Source organism: Sus scrofa, chromosome 14 (assembly GCF_054392235.1).
Source record: "Sus scrofa isolate SSC_HxYL_T2T_F1_AM1 chromosome 14, Sscrofa_HxYL_maternal_Yorkshire_Landrace_v2.0, whole genome shotgun sequence".
NCBI classification, from domain to species: domain Eukaryota; kingdom Metazoa; phylum Chordata; class Mammalia; order Artiodactyla; family Suidae; genus Sus; species Sus scrofa.
Genome location: NC_139396.1, coordinates 140,968,691 through 140,987,352, shown reverse-complemented (window position 1 = coordinate 140,987,352; position 18,662 = coordinate 140,968,691). Strand labels below are relative to the sequence as shown.

At 37.3% G+C, this 18,662-nt stretch overlaps 1 protein-coding gene across 2 annotated transcripts in view; it reads left to right on the top strand.

The window, feature by feature from the left end:
• LOC106506120 (uncharacterized) overlaps positions 1-18,662 on the top strand; it is a 396,310-nt gene that overhangs the window by 348,975 nt on the left and 28,673 nt on the right. The window lies entirely within an intron of this gene.

Sequence of the window (18,662 nt, the reverse complement as noted above, 5' to 3'; positions counted from 1 at the left end):
GTTTGAGCCAAGCAATGTTCAGTTAACCTGTGTAACCACCTGCCATTGGGACCAATGCACCTGTACGCCAAAAGTCCTCCTTTGGGTTTAGGATTATCTAAAATAGCTTTAAAATATTTACCTTTTATTGAGCACACATTGTGTGGAGGTGTATGACATTTGCATTCCAGTCATTATCTTTTCTAACACTTGTCCCACTCAGGGGGCATGTCCCCTTTTATAAATGAGTAAAGTGATACTTTTTGAGGCTATGTAGTGGAGTGGAAAAACTACTATATATACTGTCTGGTGTGTGTTGCATGGTGCTTAAAAGGAGAGTTACCCCTGGAATTGGGGATTCTGGGAGAGCAGAAAGGAAGTGACCCAAGGAGGGTGATAACACCTGTAGGAATTTTGTAAGCAATGGCTCCTGTAAAGTCTTCTCACACAGAGCAGTTGTGATTATCGGTCTCCCCACCCATCCTGGAACACCAACAGCCTTCTGTAACATATGAATGAAATTAGTTTAAGGGACAAGGATAATGAGGAAGGAAGGTGCACAAGAAGAATCTGGAGGGAAAAGTATTTCCCAAATGCAGTGATAGTTATCTGATTAATGCCTTGGCAGCCTGCCCATATCTGCACTTAGAGGCACACAGAATTTTCTCAAAAGGAGCTGATTGAGCAGGAATGTGGTGACTATGTAAAGCACACTCAATAACATAAACACAATCAGGGTGACCAGTTTCAGAGGAGGGGCAGTGCCCGTGGTACTAAAAATTTCCCTTTCCAATGCCTCCTCAACTGCCAAAAGGCAGCACAGGCACTTTGTGGTGATCAAATGGTTCTGTGCACCTCATTAATTTATTTTCCCCTCCAGGACAGAACAATAGAAATAAGAAAGTCAATTTTTTCAATCCAAAGCAGAACAAGTTTTGCTAAATTAAAATGATTCTGGATAAGTAAAGGTCAGTCAGGTCTTAGGGCTCTTTCTTCATTAGCAAAAATAAACATCCAGCATTATTGCTTCCAGCTTCTGTTATCAAATGGAAATGCTGGCAGATGCCATCAGCAGGTCCCAGTGAGGCATGTGTTACATTACCAGAATCATAAACAGCCAAGACAAGAGCCAATTTCATATATATATGTATGTGTATATATACATATATATATATATATATATAATATAATATATATGTAACAATAGAATTATAACTATATGTCAATATTTTAAATAATACCCTTATGCTAGAAATAATGACCTTTATGGAAACAATGAGGCAATTGTGCTATATGTTTCTGCTTACTCAGGTTTTATGTTCTTCAGAAATAAGGCTGCAACAACAGAGAAAGTCAGATGTCCTCTGAGAGATGGTGACAGCCCTCTTTAACCATGAATTGGGCTATGTTGACATAATCTTAGTGGCACCAAGTATCTTGAGATATCAAGAGAAACTATGTTCAGATCTTGTCAATAAACACAGTCTGGATGGTGCAGAAAGAGATTAGGCAGAAGACCAAGCTGGAGGCTTTTCATAATGAGATAGTAAGAGTATTGTTGAAAAAGGAACTGAGGCATATTAGAAATTTCAGTAGTTTATCTGAGCAAAAACCATTTTGAATTGGGCAGGTCCAATCCACAGATGGTTAGAGGTGCTCCATGACTGGAGCTAAGGGCAAGATGCCAGACTTCCTAGGGAAGAGGCAGAAGCAAATCAGGGAACTTACTTGATTGGCTGTAGCTTAAGCAGTTGTATTATTTGGAAAAGCCTAGCTGGCTGTTTGTGATTAGTTGTCCTTAGATTTTCATTTCTTTACCTTGATACATTACAGATAGGTTTTGGTTTGCTTATGCAGGATGTCCAAAGCATAAAAATTCTTTCGTTGGATGCAGTGGTAGCAAATAAAAGTAGAACCATGTACTTCCTTTCCCCTTCTCTGGAGCCTCCCTTCTGTTGGCCTCACCTAAAAGGAAGCCATGTAACCAGGGAAAAATATGTTTTGCGTAATTTATTTCTAACATCATAACACCAAGTAAGTAAAATATGAAATTAACAGTAATAATAGCATGATGATAGCCAACATACATGGGTTTTTAAAAAGGCTTAATGTCACCTTTGACCGTGTTTTGTATAAAATTCAGTGGAATATATATACATTCAAGGAGAAGGAGCGAATCAATGGAATATCATTGTTTGCAGAAGAGGATAAGGATAAACAAATACAGTCATATATTTATATATAGTATGGAGTTAAAACCTGTGTCAGTGTGGTTTCAGTATTCGGTGATCTTAGTTAAGAAAATTTCATGCATATGTCTTGGGGGAAGAGTCCTGGTATATATGTGCCTATGATCATCTGTATTTTCATTCATTCCACAGGTATTTGAACTTAAACAGCAAATTTAATCTGTACAGATATTTACTCCAAGTCAATCCTCATTCACCTTGTAATTAAATTATCTTAAGTATAAGTCAAAACAATACAATTAATAATTACATAAGAAGTTCAAATAAGCATAAAATAGTAGGAAATGAGAGCTTTTTGAAATTACCTTATGAGATATTTTTCTAAATGGTTTATCTTTCATAATGAAATAGTATATGGCTAACTCACATGCAATACAGTTTATTCAATCATAAAAGAGTAGAGCCATTCAAAATTCTTCACTCTATGTGTCATTATTCTTCCTGTATAACCCACAAAAACATACTGGAGATGGTGAAATATCCCTCCCTCTACAGGAAATGAAAGGAATCAGAAGTGTTTTTGCAGTAGTTAATTATATATAAACCATGCTCTCTGGAATAGAGGAAATGGATTGTACTGGAAAGGTTTTGAAAGAGATAAATAAGGGGGAAAGCAAAGAGCTAGATTTAGAAAATAAAACTAAAAATTGGCAGACAGAAATTCTAGATTTCTCTCAATCTCCTGTGTCTCCAAATAATGATGCCATTAGTTGCCAGATAACCCAGAGCAAACAGGAGAAAGAGTCACAGAAATTATGTGGAATCAAAAGCAAGAATTTATGAAAATGAAACTTATCAGGCTGAAAAATCCTACTAGGAAGTTTGGAGGTTGAAAGGATTGTTAAAATTCTGCCCCTCTAATGCATTCTCTGATTGATGAGCAAGTTCAAGGGATTTGAATAAGAAGTAAAATATAGGGGGAAACAATCTCATCTACAAATTATAGATACTGTGTCAAGGTTAAAAAGCATATTCTTAACACCAAAAATACTGATCATACTAGAAAGAGGAAAGTAGTCAAACTAATAAAAGACTGAATTGAAAGCCTGCGTGATTAAGATGGGAAACAGGACTCATTCTCATGCTTTTTTTCTTTTGGAAATTAAAAAAAAAAAACTGGCAGATTCAAGAAAATGTGGGCATTACACTTCCATCTGATATTGATAACTTCCCAAAATGTTGACTTCTCCATTTTGATGTTTTTCATAATAAATCCACCTGTACAGGATATGTTGACTGACCCTGCATATGAAATCAACTGAATGGTTTAGAATCAAAGTCAGCTGTGCTTGTCTTGAGCCAAGGCTTTGCTGGATCACATTTGTTTTGATCCAAGGTTCTTGAGGCATGCCTGAATTACCAGCTCTTATGCTGGTCACTACCCAGCTGCCAGAATATGACCTGGAAGCTGATTGAGTAAATAACTTCATTGAGCCAAGAAATTTTAATCCCTTAACAACCTCTTCATCTATGACTACACATATTTATTCCCACCAAAGCTGGATCCCGATATTCTTTAACTTCACAAGAGAAACTCACATTCATTGGACATCTGCAGTGAATCAGTCATTGGTTTGAAGGATTCAAAGCTAAATAAAGCACAGTCCTTCCTTCAGGATACTTAGTTTTCTGAAGGGTTAGAAAGTTCTATGTTGTATAATAAATCTTATAATAAAGGTATTTTCAGGGTTTTCTGGAAACCCATTGGAGGAATAATGGCCTATGACAGTATAATTCCAGTCCAAACTGGGTCCTCCAAGATGTACAGTTTGAGTCTTAAAATATGAACAGGGCCTTCAGAGATAGAAAAAAAAATGAGGAGGTAGAAATATTGGCATCAACATTTAACATTGTGGTGTGCTTGTACCAGTAACTATGTTAACTTATTTGCATACATTATTTACAATTAATACCCTACACAACCGTATGAGGTAGCACCATTACTGTTTTCAATTTACAAAAGAAAAGCGTAGTTCAGTGAGATTATGGGAACTCAACATTCAGAATCAGGGCATCTAACTCTAAAACACATGCTCTAAATACCAAGAGCTCTACCTCCCATGTCACAATGGAAGGAAGGGTACTGCAAGGAGATAGAAGCAACTGTGATAATAGGAAGCTGGGCAAGGACACGAAAAAGCAGGAAAATGACAATATCCTGGAGGGGCAGGAAAGATCAGAAAAGACATTGATGCCATAGTATGGACCTTGAGTTTTTAGGTGGAAAACAGTTGAAGTCCATTGGTACTTAGCTAGAGGGAGGCTACGGTCAGATTGGAATTTTAGTAAATGTATTCCAGGAGAATTGTGAATAATTAGACTAGAGACAGGTGATACCAGGAACAGGGAGGCAAGCCCAAAAGATGACATATAATCCAGGTTCAAAGTAAAGAGAACCTCAAATAATTCAGGGACAGTGGAATATAGGGTTAAACAAGATTAAAAAGTTATTTTAAGGTAGAGTTATAGAAACTTATGCAACAACTGTGTACAGAAGGTAAGTGAGGGTAGGAATCTTAGTTGCTTCCATAGTATTAGGATTAGGCAATGTCATTTATTGAAACATGGAGAATAGGAAGAAGAGGGACAGTTTTATGGAGGAAATAATGCTAATGTTTTTACAGGTTAAGAGAATTTTAGTGTCATCTATGAAGAGATATTTGCAGAAATGTGTGGGTCTAGGATTCACTTGAGTGATAATCCAGGATGTACTGAGATTCTTGCCTTTTGAGAGGTCACCTTGGTGGAGATGTAGAGGAAGAATTTAAGCATCAGATGGGTGTTTAGGTTAGATGCCACACATAATTGACCAATTATGTACTAAAAGCTAGGTTGCAGGAGTTCCCATCATGGCTCAGTGGAAAATGAATCTCACTAGCATCCATGAGGATGCAGGTTCAATCCCTGGCCTTGCTCAGTGGGTTAAGTAACCAGCATTGCTGTGAGCTGTGGTGTAGGTCATAGATGCGGCTCAGATCCCATGTTGCTGTGGTTGTGACGTAGGCCATCGGCTACAGCTCTGATTCAACCCCTAGCTTGGGAACCTCCATATGCCGTGGGTGCAGCCCTAAAAAGACAAAAAAATAAATAAATAAAAGCTAGGTTGCAGTACTGGAATATTTAGTAATGAATCTGCTTACATTTGTACTTGATGATAATATGCATTTACCCAACAAAGATGATAACATACACAAGATTTCTAAAGATGGCCCCAATTACCCACTCCAAGCATTCACACCCTTTTATATGTGTGAGTCTCTTTACAGCTCCTCCTATCATCACAAACAGCAGGAATATATTTTTCCAATCCTTAAACTTGGGCTAACTTTTGACTTACTTTGACAATGGAAGACATTTAAAGTTCTGAGCCCAAGTTTCAAGAGGTCTTGCATATTTCCACTCTATGTCTCTTGTAATATCACCACTGTCATGATAAGTCACGGCTAATCTGCTGGAGCATGAAAAGCAACATGGCTTAAAGACCCAATTTTTCTAGGCAAGGCCATTCCAGAGCAACTAGCCAGCAGCTGACATACCAACTGCTGCACGACTCAGCCCTATGGACATTCCCACTACCTGTAGATTCACCAGCAACAGGAAATGCTTGTTGTTTCAATCCAAGCAATTTTTCAAATATTTTACTGGCTGCTAAAACCTCTTCAAATGATTAAATCATCTGTGGAGTTCTCTACAGGAATTCAGGAAAAACAGGGAGAATATAAGCTCTAAAAATATTTCAGTAATACTAGAGAGAACTTCAATTAATAAAAAGTTGGCTTTTGTGTTCTATGATGCATATAGATATGTATGTATGACAGTATCTATTGTGATTTGACTCAGATAGAACCCAAGTATCACTGACTTAAGTGAGCTTTTTTCTAGAATCTGAATCATTTGTCATTTAGAAAGCGATAATCATGCAGACCCCAGGGAGAGGTAGATCCATGGCTAAATTCCATGCTTCATACTCCTTATTTTAATGGCCTGAGAAGAAGCTCCTTTGCTCTCCATCCTCCTCTATAATTTTTTTCCTATTTTTTGTAATCTTCTGTGATATTTTTTTTAATGTTAGTGGGAAACTTACTCCTTAAATAAGAACAAATATATTCAAGTGAATTTTCATCAAAATAGTTATAAAAGGATACTGCCCTGCTGCCTCAATTTCCAATCCTTTCAACTTTTCTTTATAAAAATATTATATGAAGGGATTTAAATAAAACAGGTTACAATGATCACATATGGGTTCCCTGACCAGGAGCTCATGAGAGCAGGACTGTGGATTACAGTCCTTGTACAGCTTCCACATGCTGTGTTTTAGATCCACTTGAGCACATCTGGTTGACTGGATAGAGGATATTTTTCAGTAAAAGATTCTCAGGCCCAAATAAACCTACTGGCCCATTCACTCTTGGCTTAGCTTTCTCTTCTGTGTTTGAACTGGATCAGGTCCTAAATATCACAGCCATTATGCAAAACCTGCATTATTTTTAGGCACCAGGCACCCCGAGATTCAGAGAGTGGATCAGTTTCCTATACCCACATAAGGGCTTCCTACCTGAGACCGACCCTGATGGTCCCCAGCTTGCGGGGTTGGTCAGGCCTCTTTATTGAGGACATAGGACTTTGCTGGGCTTTGACAGGATCATGTTTCTCTTGGGCTCGCAGATTCCACTGCCTCTTTGGACTTGCCTGTTTCTCTCTTTTTCCAAATCTTCCTTACCTGTCCCAGTTCAGACTAATGAATTCACAAAGATGAATAAAAATAGCCAGGGTCCCTGCATTCCTCGATCTTGTTCTTGTTTTTAAATTGGGATCAATTTTCAATTGCGACTTTCTGTCCAGGGTGTGGAAGCCTTCCACAAATGCCAGCCTAAGGGACAGCATTTCTGCAAGCAAATATATGACCATAGGGAGTTCCCACTGTGGCTCAGTGATAATGAACCCAAGTAGTGTCCATGAAGATGTGGGTTCGGGCCTTAGTCAGTGGGTTAAGGATCTGGCATTACCATAAGCTGTAGTTTAGGTCACAGATGCAGCTCAGATCTTGCATTGCTATAGCTGTGGCATAGGCTGACAGCTGCAGATACAATTTGACCCCTAGCCTGGGAACTTTCATATGCCCATGTTTTTTTCTCACATAAAAACAATATATGTGAGACCACAAACTGAAATTATTATTTATCATTCAACCCTTACCCTGCAAATGAGCACAGCTGATCTGATAGAAAGCTCAGGAGGCAGTCTGACCTCAATGTGAAAATCTAACCTTTCACAACCCAAACCAAACATTTTTAATGTCTATCATCTTCAAAATACAAAAATATTAAAAAGGCAAATAGCAAGTGTTGGCAAGGATGCAGAAAAGTTGGAAACCTCATTACATGCTGGTAGGAATGTAAAATGGTGTAGCTGCTTTGGAAAACAGTTTGTAACTTCTGCAAATAGTTAAATATAGAGTTATCATATAAATAAGCAGTTCTCCTACAAGGTATATATATCCCCAGGAAAAATAAGATATGTCCACCCAAAAATGTGTGCATAAATGTTCACAGAAGTAACTATTTATAATAATCAACAATTTTAAACAATCCAAATGTCCATCAAATAAAACATGGTATAACCACCAATGGACTATTATTTGGTAATAAAAAGATGTAAAATACTGATACATGCTACAACATGGATGAACCTTGAAAACATGCTAAATGAAAGAAAGCCCATATTTTATAATCCCATTTATGTAAACTGTCCAGAGCAGATAAATCTATAGAGACGGAAATAGGTTAGTAAGAAGGGCTGAGGAGATTTGAGGACCAAGCAGTGTAGCATTTCTTTTGGAGACAAAGAAAATGTTCTAAAATTAATTATGGTAATAGATACCCACTTGTGTGAATATGTTGAAAGTCACTGGATTATGTATTTTTAAAAGGGTGAAGCATGCTATATGAACGGATATCTCAGTAAACTGTTTAAAAACAACCAAGTCTTTAAATGTTCAGAATATTCACTGCAGTTTTCCCTCAAATATTGAATAATGCTGGTGAATTACTTTGTTGGATAAAATGAGATTCCGCTTTTAAAGTCCATTCCTCTAGCATAAAGCAAGGCCCTGAGGTGGGAGAAATGAGTGGATTACATTGTCACCTGTGGCCCAGTGAAGTCTCTTTTCTAAGAGAAGTTCCATAAATCTGCCAGCCTAAGTTTCCCTTACAGGACTTATCGGTATGAAGCAACTGTGTGGCCTCAAAAATGTTTCTTACAATTACCTCCCTGAGAGTCAGCCTTTTTCGCTGCTGATCCAATGTTAATTGCGCTTGACACAGGTAAAATTAGGCAGTACAACAAATGCAATCAAGGATGGTCCTCTGGTCCAGGAAGCTCCACCATCAGCAGAATGGTACTCAGGATTTTAGTGCTTTTTATAATACCCCAAAGGGATGAGACAAGAGACTGGGGATAAGAGAGGTACCATTGCAATCCATTCTACCCTACTTATGGAGGGTTCAACCTGTACAACTGAAAATCCATCATTTTTATCCCTGTAACAGTGAAAATAGACCTTTTATTTTTGTGTTCTCAAGGACAGTCTGGCTTCAGTTAATATTGGGTTTAAAATATCAAATCTTGGCTTTGGTGCTTTGCTGGAAATCTCTCCAATTTCTTCTATACAATCTTTATTTGAGGCTGCCATGTGCTGATACCCTTGGTGTTCCAGGAAGCTCTCTTCATCCTAGTTACACAGTTAAATCTGGGGACCCAGATCCACCCCACCAGCTCAAGTAGATCATCTCTCCCCCACAGTCAGAGCTAACTTATTATCCCTTGATCATGAGCGCTTCCATCTGTTGATGACTCGTCTCTGATGTTAAGCACTTGTTCCCAGTTTTAAACGTGTCATTGACTCTTAGCCTAAGACTATCAGCCTTTGGCGGGAGTCTGAGCTATTGGATACTATTCTGGTAACTTGGCAGGTTATAGTCTCTGGAGGCGGGGGAGAGGGAGAGAGTGAGAGGAGAGCTGGGAAAGAGAGAGAAGTTGGGGGGGATAGATATTAAAGGATTTAGGAAGAACAAAATTGCTAAGAAGTGTAGTAGTAATAAAACTCCCTGGGTTTAGAGTCAGAAAACCTGACCGTGAAATCGTCTTAGTAGATGATACAGAATAATCCACTGGCTTCTCTAATTCTCATTTCCCTAATCTTAAAAATGGGCAGAAATAGTGAACCAATTATAACCTTGTCCTGGAGACAAAATGTAATGAGATGTATGAGATTTCTGTAAATGCAAGGTGGTCTTTGATAATAATAATTTGCATGAGCCTTAGTTCAGATAGTTAAAGTTTCAAAAGAGGGAGATAGTAGCCTTTTATATTGTGTAGGTCCTAACCAGAGGTTTTCTTTCTTTCTCATGAGTATGGTGTCCTATTTTTTATTATTTTCTTTGGCAGAGCTGAAGTCTCCCTTCCAACTGTTTCAGACCATAGAGCAACCAGGGCAAGCTCTGAGCATCCCAAAGTGTGAATCAGCCAAGCACTTTCTCTTCTCTCTGCATTTTCAATAGGATTCAGGCAGCTGACCCTCTCAGAACAGGCTCTAGTGATAAAGCTCAATTATGTGAAATATGCACCCTGGGGCACTTGCAGCTGCCAATGGAGGGAATTTGGGAAATTAGACTGGGAAATTAGATTGAAGTGGCAAGGGCTGCCGATTAGCATTTTCCAAGCTTCCAGAGACTAAGACTACCACTTAGAGGATTAATAGTTAAGTGGGTTGGTTCCCTTTCAAGACTTGTGCTACTATTAAGTTTCAACAATTAAGGACTAGTCCCTTTCATGAAAGTAGCCTTCCACTGGCATGAAGGCATGTAAACGATCTGTAGCCTTGTCCCACTGAGGCAGCCTTGCCAAAATATGACCCTCAACAAAGCAGAGATAGAAACCTATTTATTACACATTTCTTTAAGGTTTGACTGCATGGGCCAAGTATCTACCTTTTGCATGAGGCTAGACTATGCTGCAAAGATGTGCCCTAGTCCAGGATGGTTGAGTCTCAATCCAGTCCTAAAATGCAAATGGAACTTTCTGCCATAGTCACCCTCATGTATTATAAAACCAGCGGATAGTCTCTTTGAGATCTCGAGGCACAATTCTCAGATTTCTTCTTCCTGACCACCAGTGAGAATCCTACCCATCAAAAACAATTTCCTTCGACTGGTTTTCTTTTCCCACTTTAACTCTCCCATTCCCATTGTCCTCACCCCTACTCCTAATTGAAATAACATCCCAAGGAAATATCTGATATAAGCCATTTATCCTATACAGTGACTTCCAATTAGGAAGGTAGAATCACTGTGAAAGCATATGAGCTTTGTTATGAGTGTCAACTGAAATCAATAGTGATGGTCCAAGGCACTTCATTAAGAGAGATTCTGAATTTATATCTAGACTCAAAGTGGGGGGCCAGGGTGAACAATAAAAGGCTGTGAAGGAGGTGCAATGATCATTCATCAAAGACTACTGTTAGTTTAACCATTCTTTATTCTAAAAACAATCTCTACTGTCTTAGATCTTCAAGCCAAACATTAAAGGGATTTTAATAAACTTTTTCTCTGCTTCATGAGTGGGAAAGGGGAGAGCTCTATGTTGATATGGCTACCTCGATGACACAAGACAAGGAACTTTTACATGTATTTATGCCAACAGAATTCTGCTTGCAGGGAAGAGACTAACCTTAAGTTATTAAAATTTATTTAGACATAGTATACCTCTTGCTTTCAAAGTAGAGAATTTTATTTCTTCTACTTTTCTTGTCACCCCCTAAAAAAACAAATTCCCCTCAAGTTCCTGGTATGAGGTGTTGCCACTTCAATGTGAATTAGAGTGGGCAATGTGTGATCTTTAGAATGGGAAACAGGTTTCAACCCGAGCACCTTCACTGATCATTAAAGACTCTCCTGGGCAGTATATTAAGGAGGCTAGGAGACCATTTGTCCTGGCTCAGAGGGGTGGGGGTAAAGGGATCAATCACTCAATGATCAACATCTGCCATCCACATAAGAATGGGGGAGTAGAAACTGGTGTCTTATTTTGTTGATTTGTAGGAACATAGTATTTAGTGAAAAGAATACACAAGATTTACCACTACATCTGGCTTTGTTTCTAACAAATTGTCTGATAGTAATGAAGTGATACAACCATTTCGGCTTTGATCATTAATTACTACAAAGTTATTGATTAATGCATAAAATCATAGGATTTTTTATATTCTTTTAAATTTTATCTTGGCATCATTTCTGGCTTGTAAAAGTTGTAAGAGTTGTACTAAGAATTTTCTTATGTCCTTCATCCAGATTTCCCAGATGTTAACTTGTCCCACTTGTTTTCTCTGTCTTGTACGCACACACATGTGTGTTCCAACTCTAGTTTGCTCTCTCTCTGTGCCTCCCTCCTCCTTTTTCCTCCCTCTCTTCCTTTCTCTCTCTCCCCCCCCCAACCCCTTTCATGTGTTCATATATCTGTATGTCATTTCTCTCTACACATGCTTATACCTGTGTATATTTTTGGAAACATTTAAAAATTAAAAACAGATGGCCATATAATCCAATAGTCTCACTTCTAGATGTATAGCTAAAGGAAATGAACTCTTGATGAAGTATATGCCCTCCCATGATTTTTGCAGCATTTTTCACAATAGCTAAGATATGGAAACAACCTAAGTGTCCATTGATGGATGGGTGGATAAAGAAAATATGATATAGCTCTGTCTATCTCTATAATGGAATATTATTTGGTCTTCAAAAGGAACGGAATCCTGCCATTTGCAATGAGATAAATGAACTTGGAGGATATCATGCTAAGTGAAATGAGTCATGTACAGAAAGACAAATACTGTATGATCTATCTTCTAAGAAAGTCTACCTACCTCATAGAAGCATCTTATTCATCAGTATTTTATATACCAGTTTCAGCATCTATTAATGATTTTTGCCTGAAACAATAATTATAATGATGGTTGCCAGTTGGTAATTTTCTAATTCCTCTAGTCCTTCTGTAGTTACTACTTGAATTTTTATTGTTTATGTATTTATGTACAAATGGACTTGTGAATTGTTTTATCATATGGATTAAAAAGTCTTTATTTATTTAGATATGCTCAAATGGTCTCAGATTTAACAAGCGGTGCTCCCTGAAGCTGGCATTCTCTGAGCACTTCTTTACTATATAATAATAATAATGTTCTAGAAGTATCTTGTTCTGTTCACCCTGTCCCTGAAATCAGCCACTTCTCCAAAGTTTCCTGGATTCTTTAAATAGAAAATGGTATGAGAAATCAAGATCTGGCCACTAGGTGTGCTCATTGTTACTTGAGTATCATTGCTTCTAGGCTTTTTCCATGCACAGTTAGGAACTATATGCACACACAAATATGTATACATAGATACATACACATTTATACACTTATGTCTATAAGTATTTCTCAACATATTTATATTTATTGATATATCTATATACACACAAGCCTTCACAAACACATACATACATGTGAACATGCACAAGCAAAACATCTATAACTATTTCTTTATATATATTAAAATCATAAGTTCACACTGATGCCACCAATTCTAATCAAATACTAGAGAGTTTATAATGTCCTTCTCCTTTTTGATATTTATAACTTCTTTTATGACAATGAGAAACTGGACTCCCATTTGCTACAATATAGTTGCTTATTCACTTAGACCCAGAATGCACAGAAAGTTGTTTTCAGAATTGTTAAACAATCATTTCGTGGAAAAAAAAAAAAAACTAACCGGAGTCCAACATATTTTAGAATTAATTTTGTCTTTAGCCTGAGGCATATAATCTAAATACTGAAAAAATGAAGACATATCCAGTTTAGTTGTATTTTCTTCCTCTTTCCAATGTGGTTAAATTATTTCCCCAAATATAGTTTATAAAACGTGTTTCTAGTTGTACTGTGTTTTGATAATGCCCTCATATACTTTTATATAGTTTTTGGTTTTGAGAATTTGAAAATTAACATTGTTGCAAAATTCAGTGTTCAAGATAGTATGCTCCCTTCTAGAAGCATCATTTCCCATCCCATACTTCTTTGCTTTCTATATTTCTAACCCAGGCCATTTAAGTGACCAATTAATCTATAGTTTATACTTCCTGTGGCTTTGATATGCATAATTAAAATATACAGGCATATTTTCTCATTTTCCCGACTTTCTTACACAGAGTATAGCATACTTTATACAATCATTTGTATTTCAACTTTTTCACTTAATTGTATATCCTGAAAATTACCTCATATCATAGAGATCTTTCACATCCCGATTCTTTTATTCTGGATAATTTTGCTCTATTATATGACTATACTGCCATTTGCTGAATCTCTTTTCTATGTACTAAGATACAGGTTGTTGCTAGTGTTTTGCATTTTGTAACAATGGCGCAATGAATACCTCCTTACATACGAATCCTACTATTTTTGGAGAAATGTCTTCAGGGTAAATTCCTAGAAATTGGATTGTTAGGCTATACTGTGAACACACCTATTTTGTTGAAGATGAAAACTTCTCAGTAAGTTTATTACCAAAGTTTATTTCAAATAGCATCACATGAGTATCAGAGTGACTATTCTTCTGCATCTTTACCAACATAGTATATGGCTATATTTTTTTATTCTTGCTAATCTCATACATGAGAAATGGTAACCAAAGATAATTTTACTGTTTTGTTATTATGAGAGAGATTAAATATATTTTCATATCTTTATACCTTTCCTGTGAATTATCTGTTAAGTCCATTGCCTCTTTTCTATATCATGTTTTTGGCAATTTTTCACTTATAGTCAGAGTTCTTTACATTTCGGAATATTAATTCTTAATTTATGATATATATTGTGAATAAGTTGTAATTTTTCAGCTGCGTTTTGAATTTGGCTACAGGAAAATTTTTTCCATGCAATTATTATTTTGCTGTCAAATGTATTAATATTCTATTCTAGCACATCTAGACATGAAGACTTTAAATAGTATGACTCACCCCAATAAATAAATGAGAAAATTAAGGCCCAAAGTCAATATATATGTGTATGTACAATATATTCACATATACACAAATTATATTTATTAGATGAACTAAATAATTTGTATATTCTAACATATATACTAGATAAACTTAGCCATATTCATATTTAAACTTATTAAACTAGTTGTTTCTGAGGATACCATGGTGAGGATAATCAGATAGTCTAATGAACTTGTGCTCTGGGAAATATATTTTTAAAGAAGGCTACAAATACTAAAAAAAAATATAGAAAAATATAGATTATAGCTATTTATCATTTAATTTTGGTATTATTAGAGTCTATAATAGAAATGATTGACCTGTTAGCAAAATTATTGTGCCTATTTCTAAAGAAGTAAGAAATGAGCTATGACTTAAAGTACGCGTTAAATAGGAGGTGCCTGAGGGGGAGTAGAATTGTGGACCAGAAAGAAGACACTGTGTCTGCAGGGAAGATAGTGATTGAGAGAAGCAAAAAGCAAAGGGATAGTTGTCACAACATGAGGGGCTGAATGGGGTAGGGGCGTCTGATGGGCCTGTGGGAAGATGGAATGGCTAATTGATGTATTTCTTGAAGCTAAAAATTTTAAATCCTTTCAGGTGAGGAAAGGGAGATGACATCTTATTTTGCTTTTTAGGCATCCAGATTATTGGTATAAAGAATTGCTAGGATGAGTAACTCCTTTGGCATTCCCGTTGTGGCTCAGCAGTAGCAAATCTGACTAGTATCCATGAGGATGCGGGTTTGATCTCTGGCTTTGCTCAGTGAGTTAAGGATCTGGCATTGCCATGAGCTGTGGTACAGGTCACAGATGCAGCTCGGATCTGGCATTGCTGTGGCTGTGGCCTAGGTCAGCAGCTGGCAGTTCTGATTTGACCCTAGCCTGAGAACTTCCATATGCCACATGTGTGGCCCTAAAAAGCAAAAAAAAAAAAAAAAAATTGCTATGATGGCTATGATGGGGTAGTTTTGACTTGAGGAGGCCAAAATTAGAAGCTCTTGCCCCAGGCCAAGCTTTTACTGGCTTGTTAACGATAGAGATCCTTTAATTCATATAGAGTTCCTGCTATATGTCAGGCTCTGAATTTGGGGCTGGAAATAGAAAGGCATAGGTAGCTATAAACAACATTTTAGAGCTAAAATATACAACACATCTTCACAGATTGGATGTGAAATGTAAGGAGGCTATTTTAAGGATAATATTCAAGTTTCTGGCTTATGAAAAACAAAATGTATAGTGGTTTTGAAGGAGGCCTATATTGGGAAAGGAAATTCAGGTCTTTAGATGGGGGGAGCGCATTTTGAGAATTTGCAAAGATATGGAGACAACTCTGGGGAGTTGTTAAAGATATACCTGGTCAAGTGAACCCAGAGCAGAAGGAAACGTGTGTGTCAGAGATTCAGGCCAGCTGTGAGTCACCTGTAAATGTAAATAGATGGCATTTAATGGTGTTGACATAGGTGAGACCCTCCAGGGAGAGTGAATAGAAGGCAGAAGAGAACAGAGCCTGTACTGAGCCTTGAGGGGCAGCAGTCTATAATGATGTAATGACTGTGGGTGGAGGGGAAAAACTTGGCAAGAGCTATAAGAGGGAATAGCAGGGAGCCATGGAAACTAATTGGCTGAAATTTTGAAAGAAATAGGGATGTATTGATAGTGTCAAATACTTGTAATAAATCAACTAGAAGAGAACCAAAACCATTCATTTGATTTAGAGACACGGAGCCCATTCTTGACTTCAGTGAAAGCTGGGGAGTTCGGGATAGATAAAGCGAAGGAGAATGGGGAAGTTTGGCTATAAGGAGGAAAAAGGAAGATTAGAAGCTAGATAACTTTTTCAGTGAAAATGTGAGTTTTTTCTGGGTCTGAGATTCTAAATTTTTTCTCTCCCTTTTGTTCTGTGCTTTATCAAATCACCCAGATGTGGATCTTAGGTTTTCATAGGGGGTACCTCCAGAAATCAGTGAAGAGAGCGCATCCAGGTTCTGAAATACACATGAAGATCCCACATTAAACAAATCATCTTGGGGATTCAACGCCCAGGTTGCTGTTGGAAGGGTTCCCAGGATGAGAAGATAACATTTAACAACCAACATAAGGGTTTTATCTTTATTAACCAAAGTGCAGCTCTGGGGAACTTCTCAATATGAATAAATGATGTCTTTGCTAATGCAGCCTGCATTCAAAAGTAACACTTTCACTGCTTTACATGGCAAGCAATAGTGACAGTTCTGTTTTCCTAAATAATCTATCTCATTAACTGAAGCTGTCTTTTCTTAGCATCAGCTCCCTTAATGCTGCCACTTGGATAAACACAAACTGCTTGAAATAAATAGATATTCTTTATAATCCCCAAACTCTGCATCTCTGTGACTCCTTTTGTTTTTATCGAGTGAGTTTTATTGTGTCAAAGAGGTTGCAAACTGAGACTTGTCACTTTCCAGTGGCAGTAGTTTAGCATCTAATAAACAAAACCCATAAGCACTGGAGAAGCACAGAAGCTCAGGAGCTGATGCTGGGGCACAAATGGGGTTGATTTTTAAAGGGAGTGGATGTGACTCAAAAATGGAAATCAGGCTGAGACAGCATTCTCCAGAATGTATCTGAGAAGGAACAAAGAGAATATGAATTCTGATATTTGGGAGATGTTAAACCAACTAAAAAGGGCAGTTGATGTCCTGGTAGTAATACTAATAAAATAGTCATCATGGTATTGACAATAGCCTTCATTTATTAAGTGCCATAAACTAAGGGGTCATACACTGTACCACAGGCTTTGCAAACTCAACTAGTTTCATCACTACCTTTTGAATTGTGCAAATGTCTTAACTTCTTGAAATTCCAATTATAAATCTGAAAAACTGAAGTAAACATAATGACTGAAGTCACAAAGTAAGCTTCAAGTCATGGAGATAGATTTTAAATTTGGGTTCATTGTTCAAACTCTTTAACCATCACGTCCATCAAAAACTTGTAATAAGGATCCTTCCACACATGCTACAAATCAACTGTTTCATTCAATAACGGAGAGGCTAAGTGAATGATTTACATATGAGTTGCCCCATAGGTAAAATAAGGAAATTGAAAAAGATGCATTATCTGGTCTTACTTGGAGTCAACCATTTATCCTTTCTACTGCTAGAAATTTCTGTAGGAAGGTTGCTTCATAAATCCTTACTATTGCCACTAGAGAAAACAAAATTTAAATAGTCCTTCACAGCCAAGGATTGTTACTGAAGCAAACTTTATAGTAAAGCCAATCTACTGACATCGGATTGTGGTGAAGGAAAGTGCAGCATTTATTGTAAGGTCCCAGACAAGGAGTCCAGGGCAGTGAGGACTCAAAGCACCCAAACTCTCTATATATGTATAGAATCGTTTTTGCTTCCCGGTCTCCTAATTTTAAATGCATTTTCAGTGCTCTGCATTTGTCCTCTCCTCTTCTCATGCTTGCTCGTTTTGATAGCATACTTGTGAATGGGTGATTTTCTACTTTTATATTCTATTTGCCTTTAGCAGTGAGCTTTCTCATTTGTAATTTTTATAAGTCCAAAAACAGACAACAATCAGAGTCCAATGTTAGAAATGCATATTTAAATTACAAATTTTTAAGAGAATGATTACCATGAAAGTTAAGAGGGACGATGTATCATGAGATATAATAGGGAATATAATATGTAATAGTGATTGGGAGGGGTTCAAGAGAGATTTCTGACAGCTAGGGATTTTTTTTAAAATTACTTCCTTTGGGTTATGGTAACATGGTATTATATGCATTATTCTGTTTATTAGTCATATTTGAAATTAAAAGGTATTTAAAAGTAAACAAACAAACAAACAAAAAAACAAACAAAAAAAACACTTCCCAGTGGATTTCAGGAAGTTTTGGTTTTTCTTTTCTATTTTTGGTTTTTGTCTTCTTACAGCCACACCCATGGCATACGGAAGTTCCCAGAGTAGGGATTGAATTGGAGCTATAGCCACTGGCCTACGCCACAGCCATAGCAATGCCAGATCCAAGCCATGTCTGCAACCTACACAACAGTGCATGGCAAGCCGGATCCTTAACCCACTGAGCAAGGCTAAGGATCGAACCTGCGTCTTCATGGATACTAGTCAGATTTGTTACCGCTAAGCGGAAACTCCAGGAAGATATTTTTAAAGGAAAGGTGAGGGAAGGACATCCCAGGCTATGTGATAAGTTTGAGCACAATTTTCTGAGTGGCTGATGGGAAGTACCAGGGTGGTGTCACAGGAGTTCCTTAGGCACCACATCTAGTAATTAATTTCTTCCATTGGTGGGATTTTAGCATCTGCAAAACAACTCTGGAAATGTGCATCAGGTACTATTGTCTAG